A 20008-nucleotide genomic window follows, 5' to 3' on the forward strand; every position below is an offset into this window, starting at 1 on the left:
AACATCAATAATCGTTTTAGCAGTTGCTAAAAAGGGCCTTTCTAGAATTAAAAGAGTGTTGCTATCCTCCTTTATGTCTAGAACAATAAGGTCAATGGGAAATATAAATTTATCGATTTTAACTAGCACATCTTCAATAATACCCCTAGGAAATCTTATAGTTTTATCTACTAATTGAATGCTCCTCCTAGTCTGTTTGGGTTTCCCGAGACCTAATTGTTTGAACATTTTGTAAGGCATGACGTTAATACTAGCCCCCAAATCAGCTAATGCATTATGAACATCTAAACTACCAATTAAGCAAGGAATTGTAAAAATCCCTAAATCTTTAAGTTTGTTGGGTAGTTTATTCTGAAGAATAGCTGAGCAAATTGTGTTTATCTCCACATGCGATGTCTTGTCCATCTTCTGCTTATTTGCTAAAAGCTCCTTTAAAAATTTCACTGCGTTTGGCATCTGTGATAGAGCTTCAATAAATGGTAAGTTAATATGTAATTTTTTTAAGAGTTTAAGGAATTTACCAGATTGTTCATCTGAGCTGTCTCTCCTTGTCGTGTTGGGGTATGGCACACGAGGTTTATATTCGACATTCATTGATTTGTTTTTATTGTGATCTACCTCACCTTGACATTTGCTTACCACAGTTTCTTGCCTCGGTTTTGGCTCAGGCTCAACGAATCCTTCTTCATCTTGAACATTAATCGCGTTGAGCTGTTTCCTTGGGTTAGGTTCAGTATTACTTGGCAAGCATCCTTGTGGTCGTTCGGAGATTAGTTTGGAAAGCTGGCCTATCTGAGTTTTGAGCTATTGGATCGACGCCTGTTGATTTTTAAGTGCTGTCTCGGTGTTCTGGAAACGAGTTTTTGACACCGTTATAAACTTTGAGAGCATCTCTTCAAGGTTCGGCTTCTTTTCCTGTTGGTAGGGCGGTTGTTCGTAACTTGGAGGTGGTTGTGGTCTTCGATTTCCTTGACTGCCCCACGAGAAATTAGGGTGGTTCCTCCAACCTGCATTGTAAGTGTTACTATATGGATTGTTTTGAGGTCGAGGATTATTACCCATGTAATTTAATTGCTCCTTATCAATGTTGTGGCCATAAGGTTGGTATTCCGAATGGCTTGTTCCACCTCCACTTGCTTCGGACTGCATTATTGGGTGAACCTGTGAAGAACTAAGAAAACCATCAATATTTTTATTTAGAAGTTCTACCTGGTTTGACAGCATAGTAATCGAATCGACATTATAAACGTCTGCTATTTTAGTTGGTTTTGTCCTCATGACTTGCCACTGATAGTTATTGAGTGACATCTCTTCTATAAAAAACTCATAAGCATCTTCATGTGTTTTATTATTGATGGTTCCGCTAGCAGCTGTGTCAACCATTTACCGAGTCGAAGGATTCAGGCCATTATGGAACGTTTCAACTTGAAGCCAAAGCGGTAATCCATGGTGAGGGCACCTTCTAAAAAGGTCCTTGTATCTCTCCCATGCATCGTAGAGTGTTTCTAAATCCATCTGCACAAAAGAAGAGATATCATTACGTAATTTAGCCGTTTTAGCCGGCGAAAAATATTTTAGTAAAAATTTTCGGTCATTTGTTCCCAAGTAGTAATTGACCCTCGTGGTAACGAGTTCAACCACTGGTTAGCTTTGTTCCTCAATGAGAAAGGGAATAATCAAAGACGAATGACATCGTCAGAAACGTCATTAATTTTAAATGTATCGCATAGTTCCAAAAAGTTTGCTAAGTGAGCATTGAGATCATCATCCTGCAAACCATCAAACTAAACAAATTGTTGTATCATTTGAATAGTGTTAGGTTTTAGTTCAAAAGTATTTGCAGCTACAGTAGGTCTAACTATGCTCGATTCATTTCCTATTAAAGAAGGTTTAGCATAATCATACATAGTGTGTGGAGCAGGATTTTGATTAACCGCAATTGCAAGAGGTAGCCGATTGTCTTGGTTTTCAGCCATCTCTTCGGTTGGGGGTTGAGTATCATTTTCTTGTTCGTTCTCTGTGTATCTTAGGCTTCCCCATATTTCTCTTTGGTTTCTGCGGGCTGTGCGATCGATTTCTTCTTCAAAAAGTAGTGGTCCTAACGGGTTTCTTTTAGTCATAAACTATAAAAACCTGTCAGAAGAAAGAAAAAGAAAATTAGTAGATTAGAATAAAATTAAAAATAAAATTAGATTGCAAGAAAAATAACCGGCTAAAGTAATAAAAATTGAGTGTTCCTAATATTTTAGTTCCCCGGCAATGGCGCCAAAAACTTGATCGCGTGATTTCATGATAGGTTTTAAATATTTATAATTAATCGTTCTTGAAACTAACTATTATCGCGATGTAGGCGAGTGTACCTATCGAACGGTATATAGTTTTAGCAAGAACGGATTGTCAAACCCAAAGGAACTAAAAGTACTAGTAATGACTGTCTTTTTATTATCTAGCCTAAGAATAAAGAGGTTTTTTGTTTCAACTAACTAATTATCTAAACTAAGAATCCACAGAAAATGGAATTGAGGAATTGCTTTTGGGAAAATCGATTGAATTAAGACAATACCTAAGGAAAAATCCACCTAGACTGTACTTGTTATTCTGGCTTTGAATCGAAAGATTTATTCATTTAACTTGTTCCATAGAGATCCCTAAGTTATGTTATTATCCCTATTCAAGACTTAAAATGTCTAGTCCCTAGATTGAATAATTGAGACCTTTCTCTAATTAACACCCTAGGGTTGCATTAACTTGATCTATGGATCCCCTTATTAGGTTTCACCCTAATTCAGCAAAATCTTGTTACCCTATGTCTAGGCACGCAATCAACTCCGCTTAATTATGACAAATGTACTCTTAGGCAGGGTCTATTCCTCCTCTGAATAAGAGCTTATCTTGAATTAGTATCCTGCGATATCAAAACAAGAATTAAGAACACATAATTAAGAACAATTTAAATATTTATCATACAATTCAGAAAATAATAACAAGATTTGTCTTAGGTTTCATTCCCTTTAGGTATTTAGGGGATTTAGTTCATAACTAAAAAGGAAAACATCTCAGAAGAATAATGAATACAAAACATAAAGAAAACCCAATACTCCTGAAGGGGAAATTGAGGAGAGATCTTCAGTCTTGATGGTGAATCTGGCTTCTGAGATGGATCAATTGGCTTTCTTGGAGTAATTCCTTACTCCCAATTCTGTGACTCCTTTTCTTCCTCCTCTAGGGTGTATTTATAGGTTTTGGAATGCCTAAAAGCCCTCAAAATTAGCCTTTTTCGAATTGGACTCAACTTGGGCTCGGCAGGGACACACCCGTATGACGCGGCCTTGTGCGATTACTTTAGGCCGTGCTCGAGCCTACCAAATTGACACAACCGTGTGGTCTGTCCATGTGAGGAGGTCGTGTTGATTTCGTACTTTGGCCCATTTTCTCCGGTTTTGGCCCATTTCTCGTTCCTTTCGCTCTCATGTGCTCTCTTAAGTATAAAATATGAAATTAAAGCATTAGAAGCATCGAATTCAACAATTCTAATAGGAAATTATCCATAAAATGCGTTAAACAAGGGGTAAAAATATGTATAAATTACGGTTTGTCAAAATCCCTTAGCTATCAAAATAGGACTTTTGCACTTTCTGCGATTTAGTCCTTTTTCGCAATTAAGGTCACAAATGCTAAAATTAATCCACCAAAATTTTCATGCACTTTTAGAAACATGCCATCACACATAAAATAATATCAAAAAATAATTTCTTTGACCTTGGGTCAGTGCTCTCGAAACCACTGTTCCGACTAAGCCTAAAATTGGGCTGTTACAATTCTCCCCTTTACGGATTTTCAGGGATCTTACCGTTGAATAGATTCGGGTATTGGTCTCTCATGGTTTCCTCAGGTTCTCGTGTGGCTTCCTCTACTCCATGTCTATGCCATAAGACTTTCATAAGTGCTATACTATTATTCCTCAACTGTTTGACTTCTCAAGCCAAAATCCAGACTGGCTCTTCTCATGCCGAACATTTGAGACTTGTGTTGTAGACCTTGCGAGATAAGCAGTTGTATGCAATATTCAGTAAATGTGAATTCTGGCTAAGTGAAGTCAGTTTTCTGGGTCATGTGGTATCAGCATCAGGTATTCGGGTTGATCCGAGCAAAATTTCAGCTATATTGGATTGGAAACCTCTGCAGAATGTTTCTGAAGTCTGAAGATTTCTGGGACTTGTTGGTTATTTAGACGGTTTGTGAAAGGTTTCTCTGTGATTGCAGCCCCGATGACTAAGCTATTGTAGAAAGATGTTAAGTTCGAGTGGTCAGAGAAGTGCCAGAAAAGCTTTGATCAGTTGAAAGCCCTTTTGACCAAAGCTCCAGTGCTAGTTCAGCCAGAATCGGGTAAAGTGATAGCTTATGCCTTGAGACAGTTAAAGCCACATGAAAGAAACTATCCGACACACGATTCAGAATTGGCAGCTATTGTGTTTGCATTAAAAATATGGCGCCACTATTTGTTCGGTAAGAAATGTCATGTTTATTCTGATCACAAAAGCCTGAAATACTTGATGACTCAGAAAGATCTGAATTTAAGACAACGTCGATGGTTAGAATTGCTAAAAGACTACGAGCTTGTGATTGACTATCAGCCGGGAAAGGCTAACGTTGTTGCTGATGCTTTAAGCCGAAAGTCACTGTTTGCTTTGCGAGCAATGAATACGCATATGGCTATGTCAGATGATTGTTTGATAGTAGCTGAATTGAAAGCTAGACCATTATTTTTTCAACAAATATGTGATGCCCAGAAGGTTGATAATGAATTGATTGCAAAACGAGCTCAGTGTGAGACGGATGTTGATCCAGAGTTCAGAGTTGATGCTGATGACTGTTTGAGGTTCAAAGATCGAATGTGCATTCCTAGGAATTCAGAGTTGATTCAGATGATTTTGAATGAAGCCCACAGCAGCCGATTATCTACTCATTCAGGTAGTACAAAGATGTATAGTGATCTGAAATAGCTTTACTGGTAGCATGGTATGAAACGAGACATTTCTGACTTTGTTGCAAGATGTTTAGTCTGTCAACAAGTAAAAGCTAAACATGAAGTACGTTCAAAATTACTTCAGCCTATCATGATACCTGAGTGGAAGTAGGATAGAGTCACGATGAATTTTGTATCTGGTTTACCATTGACACCGAGCAAGAAAGATGCAATCTGGGTTGTTGTTGATAGATTGACTAAATCAGCTCATTTTGTTTCGATACGTATAGATTACTCACTTGATAAGCTGGCTGAATTGTATGTTTCTTATATTTTAAGATTACATGGTGTGCCTATATCCATTGTTTCAGATAGAGATCCGAGGTTTACATCGTGGTTTTGGAAGAAACTGCAAGATGCACTAGGTACGAAATTACATTTCAGTATTGCTTTCCATCCGCAAACAGATGGCTAGTCTGAGCGAATCATTCAAATACTTGAGGATATGTTGAGATGTTGCATTCTCAAGTTTGAAGGTACGTGGGAACGATATCTACCTCTGATTGAATTTGCGATAATAACAGCTATCAATCGAGTATCAAAATGGCACCTTATAAGGCTTTATATCGTCGTAAATGTCGTATGCTGTTGTACTGGACTGAGCTCAGTGAAAATAAGATACACGGGGTTGACTTGATCAGAGAAATTGAACAGAAAGTGAAAGTGATTTGTGAAAGTCTGAAAGCAGCATCTGATCGTCAGAAATCTTATGCGGACTTGAAATGTAAAGATACAGAGTTTCAGATTGGAGATAAAGTTTTCTTGAAAGTCTCACCATGGAAGAAAATACTCAGATTTGGTTGTAAAGGCAAATTGAGTCCGAGATTTATTGGGTCGTATGAAATTATAGAGCGTATTGGGCCAGTTGCTTACAGATTGCTGTTGCCACCTGAGTTGGAAAAAGTACACTATGTATTCCATGTTTTGATGCTTCAGAGGTATCGATCTGATCCTTCACATGTGATTAGTCCATCTGAGATTGAAATTTAGTCTGATATGACCTACGAAGAAGAACCGATTCGCATTTTGACTCGTGAGGTTAAAGAGTTACGGAATAAGAAGATTCAGTTAGTTAAAGTATTGTGGCATAAGCATGGAGTTAAGGAAGCAACATGGCAGCCAGAGGGTACAATGAGAGAATGTTATCCGAACCTATTCACCGGTAAGATTTTCGGGGACGAAAATCCCTAAGGGGGGAGAGTTGTAATAGCCCGATTTAGACCCTAATCAGAACGGTGGTTTTGGGACCACGAATCTGAGTCAAAAAGAAATTTTAAATTATTTTCCATGTTTATTTTGTGTGAATTTATATCTGTGAAATTTCCGTGATTTAATTTTGTCGTCTAGGTGTCCGATTAAATGAAAGGACTTAATCGCGTAAATTAAAAACTTGATAGTTTAAAGCATGAGGGCCAAATTGTTAGTGGCTTTCTAAGTTGGGACATTTATGTTGTAAATATCCCATTAATAAGTAAGTGGGACAGCATAAGATATATGTTACATGGTTTTTATATTATATTAGTACAGTTATATAAGTAAATTAAATATTGAATTATTATATGTTATATTATAATATAAAACATAAAATAAGAAAATTCATTTGAGTGTTCATATTCTTAGTAGCCGACTAAACAAAATAAAAAGAAAAGAAAGCAAGCTAGGTTTTGGTCAATATTCAAGCTCATTCAAGGTTCGTTTTTGTTTGGTTTTTGATGATTTCTACGTTTTTTTAGATCGTTGCTTCGAGTACTACAAAACCCATGTGACAGCCCTAAATTGACCCTAGTCGGAAAGTGGTTTCGGGACCATGAAACCGAGTCTTATAAATAATTAAAGGTTATATTTTGTGTTTATGATGTGCGTAAATGCTTGTGTGATAGTTCCATACTTTAATTTGGTCAGTGTATGTGAAATTTATTAGTAGGGACTTATGTGAGACAATTTAGAAATATGCTAGGCAAGTGTTAAAATGGCCTATTAATATATGTGGGAAAGTGCTTGTCCTTGCATGTCAAATTAGCCAAATTGAAGCATAGTGGCCGGCCATGCTATGGGTGGAAACATGTCACAAACATGTTAGGTTAGTGATGTATGTTAGGAAAAATAAAATAATGAGCATGGTAATTAAATAATGAAAGGGAGGAGTGATGAAAAAAAATGGTCTCATCCATGCCCCCCCTTTGCCGTGAATGGAAGAAAGAAAACAAAGAAAAAAAATGTGTGTTCATCCTTGAACATCTTTGACCGAAATTCAAAAGGAAAGAAAGGAGGAAATGTTGAAGAGGTTCGGCCATGCATGTAACTAGGCTAAGGTATGTTTGAGGTTGCTCCATGAGATTCATGTATATGTTAGTAGTTAGCTTGAGTTCTAACTAGCCCATGGTTCAAATCTTTACTATGTCATGGAGATGATATTCGGCTAAGGTGGATTTGTGTTGATATCATTTGCATGCTAAAAGTGAAGTTTTGTAATGGTGCATGTGATGGTGGATTGATGATTCTTGAATCTTCTTTTTAGCATTTTTGAGTGAGACATTAAGTTCTTTGTTTAACCATGACCAAAAATTGAAATGGTATGGTGTTGTGATGCATTCGGCCATGGTAGGAAGTAGAAGGGAAAATATGGTTGTTGTTAGATGAAGTAGAGTCTAACAAATGAGCACATATGTGCATTGGTTGCTAGATGGAGAAGAATCGGCTAGCAAGTTGTGTGCTAAGGCCGAATATAATTTTTGTATATTAATGAGTAATGCATGTGTTGAATTGATGGAAAGGGAGAGGATGCTTTACTAGTGTATATATGTGTATGGGCCAAGTTTTGAACTTGAAACAAAATGGTGTTTAGTCAATACAAGTGACCATACTTGTAGAATGTATTGAGTGTTGCAATCGGCCTCAACATAGACATGTATGTTCGGCCACATGAATGAGTACATAAGTTGATGTGTATGTTCGGCCATAGGTAAGCATATTGATGGCTTTATCTTGACTTAGAAAATTCGGCTAAGGGGAATATTAGCTAATATGTTGAATTCGATTCGTGATTTCGTACATATGTGACTCTAATGTCTAATGTATATATGGACTAAGTACCTTGAGGTTCTCTTTTGATGTTCAAATGAATTGTGTTAAATTGCTTAATGTGATTAAAAATGCGCATGACCATTGTGTATTTGAGCTAAAGGGTGGCCATATGACCTATTAAACTCCTTGTAATATTCGGCCATAAGCTAGCATAATGAGACTTTAATAAGTTAAATTTGTTCGAATTAGCTCAAGAGCTTAGAGGACCACAGTTAGATAAGGGGAAGGAAAAAGTTATCGAATAGCCGCCGAAATCGTTTGACCACATCCGAGGTAAGTTTTCGAGTAATGGAACTTAGATTATGATTTGATTAGATCATGTTTTAAGCAAATCAAAATCATGCTCTTTGTATGTGGCTATTGAGCCGAAATTTCAAGTGTGATAAGTGTCTTGTGTTTGAGCTTTGGTAATGAAAATGAAATACAGATGTGTCATGATCTATTGATAAATGTACATGGTTATTCGAATGATGTCCGGGCTAAGTCCCGAAGGCTTTGTGCTAAGTGACTATATCCGGACTAAGATCTGAAGGCATTTGTGTAACACCCCGAACCCGATACCGTCGCCGGAGTCGAACACGAGGTGTTAACAGACTTCAAACCACTTATTCGACATTTCCCAGACAAGCTGCCAATCTGCGTACTAGTCGCTTTAAAAATCATATCTTGAGTTCTGAAACTTGAAATCCATTTCCGTAAATTTTCCCTGGAACTAGACTCATATACCTATATGGTAGAATTTTTGTAGAATTTTTGGTCGGGCCAATTAGTACAGTTTATTAGTCAAAGTCTCCCGTGTTACAGGGATCGACTACACTGACCCTTGCGCATTACGAATTGGATATCTCCCTACACAGAGCTTCAATACTGATGTCGTTTGTTTCTATAGAAACTAGACTCAGAGAGGAATCTGTACATATATGGCATGACTCCTAATTATCTCTGGTTAATTTATAATAAATCTCCAAAGTCGGAACAGGGAATCCAGAAACCGTTCTTGCCCTGTCTCACGAGAACCTGAATATCTCTTAACATACTGTCCATATGATCTTTTCGTTACTTCTATATAAAAATAGACTCATCGAGCTTCGAATAAATAATTTATTCATCAATTAATTCCACTCCTACTATTTTTAGTGATTTTTCAATCTCACGTCACTGCTGCTGCCAGCATCTATTACGAAAGCAACTATACCCATTTCGTGATTTCTCCTTGATCTAACTAGTAATTCACCATACATATCACAAATTATGGTCATGACTAGCCATGCCAAAGGCTAATCATTGTCAAACATCCCCCTACTACACTATTGCCATATCATGAATTTTAACACCAAAATAATCAACCATGACATATGGCATAAAAAGGTCGAATTATCAAGATTTACGACCTAACGTTATGAAACCAAACCCAACCGAACATTTATGCCATTTTCGCATGGCTAAAAGTTTACATACCAAAGTTCAAACACAACATAATAGCCTATACATGCCGAAATGTTCTCCTAAGCCGACTAAGAAGAAAGTACCAAAACTTGCTAGCCGGTGTGATGACTCCAATGACGGCCCGATCACGCAAAAAGAGACGAGTCCAAGAAACCTAGAATAGGTGACAAGGAAACACCGAGTGAGTATATAACTCAGTAAGTCATAAGCAATGCACTACCATCCATTAATAACATTATCACAATAGGAAACAAAATGGAACGAGGCTAGTTACTCCATCCATACCGAACCATGCCATAGTTCCTCAGACCCATCGGTTCAATCTCATACCAAATCATGCATTCACATTCCATATACTCATCAATAGGATATTTGAGGCATTTTCATACATCATTTTATTTTCGTTACAATCATACAACTAAACGGCCTTTCACCTATTCCACGATAAATCTTATGTACGTGACTTCAAGTATATTTGTCACATAGGTTCAAACTTACCAAGCTCAACTCCAAATATAGTCATAGCACCTATTAGCCATGAACTCAAGGTACTTACCCGATCCGCTGTCCGTGATCGACTCAATAATGTCGCACACTTAGTGTCCATAATGATTCAAAAGTATATATTAAGTCCGCACACTCAGTGCTATATAATCAACTCGCACACTTAGTGCTATATAATCAAACTCGCACACTTAATGCTACATAATCAAACTCGCACACTTAGTGCTACATAATCAAACTCGCACACTTAGTGCTACATAATCAAACTCGCACACTTAGTGCTACATAGTCAAACTCGCACACTTAGTGCTGTACAATTTAAACCCGCACACTTAGCGCCAATCTCATGATCATAAATGTTTATACCTGCACTCTTAGTGCCGAGGTCAACAACTCAATACATCTCACCTCTTTTCTCTTCATTCAACACTTTCATCACCACATACATACATGTATATAAATTTATCATTCCATTCAGCATGATTACATAGACATTATGTCTATTTAGATCAATACAAAATATATGCTTGATGACTTACTTTGTGTTGGGTAAGACGGTTCCAACTCGGTTACTCGATGATCTTTTCTTTGCCCTTGCTTGCCTCTCCACCTTTAGCTTCTTGAGCTAAATCGATAAATTAACTAGTTTAACCATCTTGCTAAACATTCATACTTCAATTACACATGCATATGTATGTTTGTATATTCGGCAATGACAATGGTAATTTAGCAAACCTTAATTTAACTTATAATTGTTCATAACACATTTAAAGCATCCACTCCATTCCATCATTTTAAAGCACATACATTACTCAATATTATCCAAGTTCACATTCGGCATTTTCACAAATACACATGCCGATTTCATTCACTCATCTCTAATGTCAATTAAGAAATGCCGAATGTCGCCAACTAAATGGCATACACACACACCCACATGCATAAAAGTCATCCACACCTCCTATAGCTCATTCGGCATTCACCTTTGCTAGTTTTTCCCATTTTTTGTCGGTTATATATACATAGTCCTAAGGTAATATCACGAATGGGCTTACATATATATGTATATATATATATAGCCGAATATGCAAAGCTTAAACTCAACATCACATAAGCTCCTAAGTGATGGCCGAATATGTATATCTATATATATTCATCAACTATACTATTACCTTTAATTTATCTAATCACACAATTTCATCTAAGTTTAGCATGAAACACAATCATCACCCTTATTAATCTTTTATAGCCGAAAACCATACTTACCCCCAAAATCGAAATTTCAACATGGTTTACAAAAATCACTTGATAACTCACTCAATATTAACTAAAATTTCAAAAGCTAGTACAACTTCCTTACCTTAATAGTGACTTAAGATGACCGATTGCTCATGTTACCAACAAGATTCAAGATTTGAACATGGGCTAACTAAGGGACTTAGTAACTAGCTTAATACATTCAACAATTTCCAAAAGCTACCATGCATTACATACCTTATTCAAGACTAGAAGGAGTGGCCGAATGTTTTACTTCCCCTTCCCCCTTCTTCTTAGCATTTTTGGCCAAGGATGATAAAAGATGAACAATTTTTTTTCTTTCTTCTTTAGATTCGGCTAGCAAGAACATGAATGATGATCCCTTTTTTTTCCCTTTCATCATTCTTTTTTTTTCCATTTCTTTATTACTAACTTTTTATTTTGTTATTCATCCCATGATGCACCAACAAAACATGTCTATGACATGTTTTGCCCATCACACCTTGTCCACCTTATTTGTCATGGCCGGCCACTTTAAAAAGGGGGGGAAATTTGACATGCAAGTCCTCCCCTTTTTCCACATGCACTAATAGGTCCTTACGCATTGACCTATCACATTTTAAAATTTTCTCGCATAAGTCCTATTGACTAAATTCACATGCAATCGACTAAATCGAAGCTTGAAATTTTCACACATTCATAATTACATATTCTAGACAATAATTATCACATTCAAACATTTCGGTGACTCGATTTAGCGGTCCCGAAACCACTTCCCGACTAGGGTAAATTTTGGGCTGTTACAACTCTCCCCCACTTAAGAAATTTTCGTCCCCGAAAATCTTACCGGTAAATAGGTTTGGGTATCGTTCTTTCATCGAGCTCTCGGTTTCCCAAGTAGCTTCCTCGATCCCATGTTTGAGCCATAACACCTTCACTAACGGAACCCTTTTGTTTCGCAACTCCTTCACTTCACGAGCTAGGATACGTATCGGTTCTTCTTCATAACTCATATCGGCTTGAATTTCAACCTCTGATGGGCTAATTATATGCGATGGATCAGATCGATAGCGTCGAAGCATCGAAACATGAAAGACGTCGTGAATCTTTTCAAGCTCAGGGGGCAAAATCAATCTATACGCGACCGGACCAACTCGTTCGGAGATTTCGTACGGCCCAATGAATCTCGGGCTCAACTTGCCCTTACGGCCAAACCTGAGTACCTTTTTCCAAGGCGAAACTTTAAGGAGCACTTTATCTCCCACCTGATATTCAATGTCCTTTCGTTTCAAGTCCGCATACGATTTCTGACGATCTGTGGCTGCCTTCAGACTTTCACGGATTACCTTTACTTTCTGTTCGGCATCTTTAATCAAATCAACTCCGAAAATTTTACTTTCACCGACCTCGGTCCAAAACAATGGTGTACGGCATTTACGACCGTACAAAGCCTCGTAAGGTGCCATCTTAATACTTGATTGAAAACTATTGTTGTAAGCGAATTCAATCAAAGGTACATACCGTTCCCATGAACCACTAAACTCAAGGATGCAGCATCTCAGCATATCCTCGAGTATCTGAATTATCCGCTCGGATTGACCATCGGTTTGGGGATGAAAAGCGGTGCTAAAATGCAGCTTGGTACCCAAAGCTTCTTGCAATTTCTTCCAAAATCGCGAGGTGAATCTCGGATCTCTATCCGACACGATAGAAATAGGTACTCCATGTAATCTCACAATCTGAGAAACATACAATTCGGCTAGTTTATCCAATGAAAAATCCGTACGCACGGGGATAAAGTGAGCTGACTTAGTCAGTCTATCAACAACAACCCAAATCGCATCCTTCTTACTTGTTGACAATGGTAGTCCGGACACAAAGTCCATTGTGACTCGATCCCATTTCCACTCGGGTATCATGATCGGCTGAAGTAATCCTGAAGGCACTTGATGTTCCGCTTTCACTTGTTGACATATTAAACATCTCAAAACAAAGTCGGAGATGTCCCGTTTCATACCATGCCACCAAAACCGTCGTTTCAAATCGTTGTACATTTTCGTACTCCCCGGGTGAATTGACATTCGGCTACAATGAGCTTCGTTCAGAATCATCGAAATGAGTTCTGAATTTCTTGGAACACACAACCGACTTCTGAACCTCAAACAATCGTCATCATCAATTTGAAATTCGGATTCCATATTCGGAATACATTCAGCCCGTTTTGCAACCAATTCATCGTCGACTTTCTGAGCTTCACTAATTTGATGAATCAATGATGGTTTGGCCTTTAATTCAGCTACTAACACATTGTCGGGTAGAACAGACAAGTGCACATTCATCGCTCGTAAAGCAAACAGTGATTTTCGGCTTAAGGCGTCCGCAACCACATTAGCCTTTCCCGGGTGGTAGTCAATGACAAGCTCGTAATCCGTCAACAACTCAAGCCAACGTCTTTGTCGCAGATTTAAGTCTCTTTGAGTCATCAAATATTTGAGACTTTTGTGATCCGAAAATACATGGCACTTTTCGCCGAACAAATAATGTCGCCATATTTTCAAAGCAAATACGATGGCGGCTAGCTCGAGATCATGGGTTGGATAATTTCTCTCGTGTGGCTTCAATTGTCTCGACGCATAGGCCACAACTCGACCTTCTTGCATCAATACGCAACCCAACCCGAGTAGGGATGCGTCACTATAAATGACAAACTCTTTGCCTGATTCGGGTTGCACTAAAATTGGAGCTTCAGTCAAATAAGTTTTTAGTTGATCAAAACTTTTCTGACATTTCTCCGTCCATTCGAACTTAACATCCTTTTGAAGTAGCTTCGTCATTGGTGTGGCTATCATCGAGAAACCTTTTACAAATCGTCGGTAATAACCGGCGAGCCCCAGGAAGCTCCGAACTTCGGTAATATTTCTTGGAGGCTTCCAGTTAAGTATGGCTGAAATTTTGCTCGGGTCAACTCGAATACCCGATGCGGATACCACATGACCCAAGAAGCTAACCTCTCTTAACCAGAACTCACACTTACTGAACTTAGCATATAACTGCTTATCCCGCAAAATTTGCAATACTAGCCTCAGATGCTCAGCATGTTCGGTCTCATCTCTTGAATAGACCAAGATGTCATCAATGAACACAACTACGAACCGATCCAAATATGGTCTGAAGACCCGATTCATCAAATCCATAAATACCGCAGGGGCATTTGTGAGCCCAAACGGCATCACTAAGAACTCGTAGTGACCGTACCTCGTTCTGAAAGCAGTTTTGGGTACGTCCGAATCTCGAATCCGCAACTGATAATAACCCGATCTCAAATCTATCTTTGAAAACACTGATGCTCCCTTTAATTGATCAAACAAATCATCAATACATGGTAACGAATATTTATTCTTTATCGTCACTTTATTCAGTTGACGATAGTCAATGCACAACCTCATGGTTCCGTCCTTCTTTTTCACGAACAACACTGGTGCACCCCAAGGTGAGAAACTTGGTCGAGCAAAACCTCTATCCGTCAATTCTTGCAACTGAGCTTTCAACTCTATTAACTCGGTTGGTGCCATACGATACGGAGCTATCGAAATCGGCGTAGTTCCCGGTACAAGCTCAATACCAAACTCTATCTCCCGAACAGGTGGCAAACCCGGTAACTCTTCAGGAAAAACATCCGGGTATTTACAAACCACCGGCACAAATTCGGGTTTCTTTTTTAACTCTTTGTCATCAAGTACATACGCAAGGTATGCTTCGCACCCTTTTCTTACATATTTCTGGGCCAACATTGCTGATATTACAGCTGGCAACCCCCTTAAGTCCGTAGACTCAATTCGAATTATCTCGTTATTTGCGCACCTCAAATCAATAGTCTTGCTGTTGCAATTCACAACCGCATCATGCGCGGTCAACCAATCCAAACCAAGAATAACGTCAAATTCGTCAAACGGCAAAAGCATCAAATCGGCCGAAAGACAGGATTCTCGGATTTTTAGAGGGCATCTCTTACACACTTTATCAACAAGTACGCATTGACCCAAAGGGTTTGACACTCGAATTACGAACTCAGTAGACTCAACAGGTAGAGTCTTACTGGATGCTAAGGTTTCGCATACATGTGAATGAGTAGAGCCAGGGTCAATCAATGCAATCACATTAGTATCAAAGAGAGTGAAGGTACCAGTGATGACGTCAGGGGAGGATGCCTCCTCTCGTGCGCGGATGGCATATGCTCTAGCAGGAGTGCGGTTCTCGGCTCGAACAGCCGTATCAGAGGCCCCTCTCTGACTACCACCCCTACCTCCTAAAAATCTCGGTGGTCTACCTCTAGTTGTCACTCCACTAGGTCTTGCACCTTGAATCTTATTCTTCTCATCAAGCTCCGTGCAATCTCTAATGAAGTGGTCCTTCGAACCGCATCCGTAACAGGCCCTGTTAGTAGACTTACCCCAACATTCACCTAGGTGTCGTCTTCCGCATTGGGGACATTCAGGTTTCTCTTGACGATTATTGCCCACACTAGCTACCGAAGTAGCTCGGGAGCCCGTCGATGGTCTTGCTCTGATGGAAATTCCCGCAGTCGTCCTCGACTTATTAGTGTCCTCCCTGAACTTCTTTACGGCTGAGAACGGAGCTTTACCCGTCGATCTTTTACGATAGTCTCTAGCTTCAAATTCAGCCTCCTTCTTCTCCCTTCCAAGTTCTTCCGCCTTGCAGGCTCGTTCGACTAGTGTTACGAATTCTTTTATTTCCAAAATACCCATTAGTAGCTTTAAATCTTCATTCAATCCTTCTTCGAATCTTTTGCACATAGCAACCTCATCAGCTACACACTCCCGAGCATACCTACTGAGTCTTACGAATTCATGTTCGTATTCAGATACTATCATACGGCCTTGCTTGAGTTCCAAGAATTCCTTACGCTTTTGATCAATGAACCGTTGACTAATATATTTCTTTCGAAATTCCGTCTGAAAGAAGTCCCAAGTTACTCGTTCGTTTGGGACTATGGAAATCAGGGTCCTCCACCAATAGTAGGCTAAGTCCCGCAACAAGGATATAGCACACTTTAGACATTCATCGGGTGTGCATGACAGTATCAAACACCCGAATGGTGTTATCAAGCCAGAACTCGGCCCTTTCAGCATCATCAGTAACTATGGCCCTGAACTCCTCAGCCCCGCGCTTCCTAATCAAGTCTACAGGTGGCTTACTCAGCCTCACAGGATCAGTGACTGATGGCATTACGGGCTCTTGGGGTGGATTATTCAAATTCGGGAATTGCTGGACAGCCGGATTGGTTCGGGCATATTGCGCGACCCACTCATTCATCATGGTAAAGAAGGCTTGTTTAGCCCCCTCACCTTGATTATTCGCAGATGACTGAGGTTCAACAGGCGGTGTCCCTTGTGTAGGAGCAGCCGCTACACTTTCAACGTCATCCGCTAAGATTCTTTCTACACCGGGGTCCATTTACTAATCAAAACAAAAACATTTTAACCGTCAGAAGTCATCACACATTTAAACATTAACATTAAGGCATGTATAGCTAGACTCATACGCGCTATGGTAGTCCTAGAACCGACTAAACCATAGCTCTGATACCAATCAAATGTAACACCCCGAACCCAATACCGTCGCCGGAGTCGAACACGAGGTGTTAACAGACTTCAAACCACTTATTCGACATTTCCCAGACAAGCTCCCAATCTGCGTACTAGTCGCTTTAAAAATCATATCTTGAGTTATGAAACTCGAAATCCAGTTCCGTAAATTTTCCCTGGAACTAGACTCATATACCTATATGGTAGAATTTTTGTAGAATTTTTGGTCGGGCAAATTAGTACAGTTTATTAGAAAAAGTCTCCCATGTTACAGGGATCGACTACACTGACCCTTGCGCATTACGAATTGGATATCTCCCTACACAGAGCTTCAATACTGATTTTGTTTGTTTATATAGAAACTAGACTCAGAGAGGAATCTGTACATATATGGCATGACTCCTAATTATCTCTGGTTAATTTATAATAAATCTGGAAAGTCGGAACAGGGAATCCAGAAACCGTTCTGGCCCTGTCTCACGAGAACCTGAATATCTCTTAACATACTGTCCATATGATCTTTTCGTTACTTCTATATGAAAATAGACTCATCGAGCTTCGAATACATAATTTATTCATCAATTAATTCCACTCCTACTATTTTTAATGATTTTTCAATCTCACGTCACTGCTGCTGCCAGCATCTGTTACGAAAGCAACTATACCCATTTCGTGATTTCTCCTTGATCTAACTAGTAATTCACCATACATATCACAAATTATGATCATGACTAGCCATGCCAAAGGCTAATCATTGTCAAACATCCCCCTACTACACTATTGCCATATCATGAATTTTAACACCAAAATAATCAACCATGACATATGGCATAAAAATGTCGAATTATCAAGATTTACGACCTAACGTTATGAAACCAAACCCAACCGAACATTTATGCCATTTTCGCATGGCTAAAAGTTTACATACCAAAGTTCAAACACAACATAATAGCCTATACATGCCAAAATGTTCTCCTAAGCCGACTAAGAAGAAAGTACCAAAACTTGCTAGCCGGTGTGATGACTCCAATGACGGCCCGATCACGCAAAAAGAGACGGGCCCAAGAAACCTAGAATAGGTGACAAGGAAACACCGAGTGAGTATATAACTCAGTAAGTCATAAGCAATGCACTACCATCCATTAATAACATTATCACAATAGGAAACAAAATGGAACGAGGCTAGTTACTCCATCCATACCGAACCATGCCATAGTTCCTCAGACCCATCGGTTCAATCTCATACCAAATCATGCATTCACATTCCATATACTCATCAATAGGATATTTGAGGCATTTTCATACATCATTTTATTTTCGTTACAATCATACAACTAAACGGCCTTTCACCTATTCCACGATAAATCTTATGTACGTGACTTCAAGTATATTTGTCACATAGGTTCAAACTTACCAAGCTCAACTCCAAATATAGTCATAGCACCTATTAGCCATGAACTCAAGGTACTTACCCGATCCGCTGTCCGTGATCGACTCAATAATGTCGCACACTTAGTGTCCATAATGATTCAAAAGTATATATTAAGTCCGCACACTCAATGCTATATAATCAACTCGCACACTTAGTGCTATATAATCAAACTCGCACACTTAATGCTACATAATCAAACTCGCACACTTAGTGCTACATAATCAAACTCGCACACTTAGTGCTACATAATCAAACTCGCACACTTAGTGCTACATAGTCAAACTCGCACACTTAGTGCTGTACAATTTAAACCTGCACACTTAGCGCCAATCTCATGATCATAAATGTTTATACCTGCACTCTTAGTGCCGAGGTCAACAACTCAATACATCTCACCTCTTTTCTCTTCATTCAACACTTTCATCACCACATACATACATGTATATAAATTTATCATTCCATTCAGCATGATTACATAGACATTATGTCTATTTAGATCAATACAAAATATATGCTTGATGACTTACTTTGTGTTGGGTAAGACGGTTCCAACTCGGTTACTCGATGATCTTTTCTTTGCCCTTGCTTGCCTCTCCACCTTTAGCTTCTTGAGCTAAATCGATAAATTAACTAGTTTAACCATCTTGCTAAACATTCATACTTCAATTACACATGCATATGTATGTTTGTATATTCGGCAATGACAATGGTAATTTAGCAAACCTTAATTTAACTTATAATTGTTCATAACACATTTAAAGCATCCACTCCATTCCATCATTTTAAAGCACATACATTACTCAATATTATCCAAGTTCACATTCGGCATTTTCACAAATACACATGCCGATTTCATTCACTCATCTCTAATGTCAATTAAGAAATGCCGAATGTCGCCAACTAAATGGCATACACACACACCCACATGCATAAAAGTCATCCACACCTCCTATAGCTCATTCGGCATTCACCTTTGCTAGTTTTTCCCATTTTTTGTCGGTTATATATACATAGTCCTAAGGTAATATCACGAATGGGCTTACATATATATGTATATATATATATAGCCGAATATGCAAAGCTTAAACTCAACATCACATAAGCTCCTAAGTGATGGCCGAATATGTATATCTATATATATTCATCAACTATACTATTACCTTTAATTTATCTAATCACACAATTTCATCTAAGTTTAGCATGAAACACAATCATCACCCTTATTAATCTTTTATAGCCGAAAACCATACTTACCCCCAAAATCGAAATTTCAACATGGTTTACAAAAATCACTTGATAACTCACTCAATATTAACTAAAATTTCAAAAGCTAGTACAACTTCCTTACCTTAATAGTGACTTAAGATGACCGATTGCTCATGTTACCAACAAGATTCAAGATTTGAACATGGGCTAACTAAGGGACTTAGTAACTAGCTTAATACATTCAACAATTTCCAAAAGCTACCATGCATTACATACCTTATTCAAGACTAGAAGGAGTGGCCGAATGTTTTACTTCCCCTTCCCCCTTCTTCTTAGCATTTTCGGCCAAGGATGATAAAAGATGAACAATTTTTTTTTCTTTCTTCTTTAGATTCGGCTAGCAAGAACATGAATGATGATCCCTTTTTTTTTTCCCTTTCATCATTC

The 20008-nt window shown here is 38.6% G+C and overlaps 1 non-coding gene across 1 annotated transcript; it reads left to right on the plus strand.

The window, feature by feature from the left end:
* Nucleotides 1-1441: 1441 nt before the first annotated feature.
* Nucleotides 1442-1547, plus strand: LOC121210449 (small nucleolar RNA R71). Its single transcript, XR_005905566.1, has one exon. It is a non-coding gene; the product is annotated as a small nucleolar RNA R71 (small nucleolar RNA).
* Nucleotides 1548-20008: the final 18461 nt, after the last annotated feature.

Source organism: Gossypium hirsutum, chromosome A11 (assembly GCF_007990345.1).
Source record: "Gossypium hirsutum isolate 1008001.06 chromosome A11, Gossypium_hirsutum_v2.1, whole genome shotgun sequence".
In the NCBI taxonomy this organism is placed as follows: domain Eukaryota; kingdom Viridiplantae; phylum Streptophyta; class Magnoliopsida; order Malvales; family Malvaceae; genus Gossypium; species Gossypium hirsutum.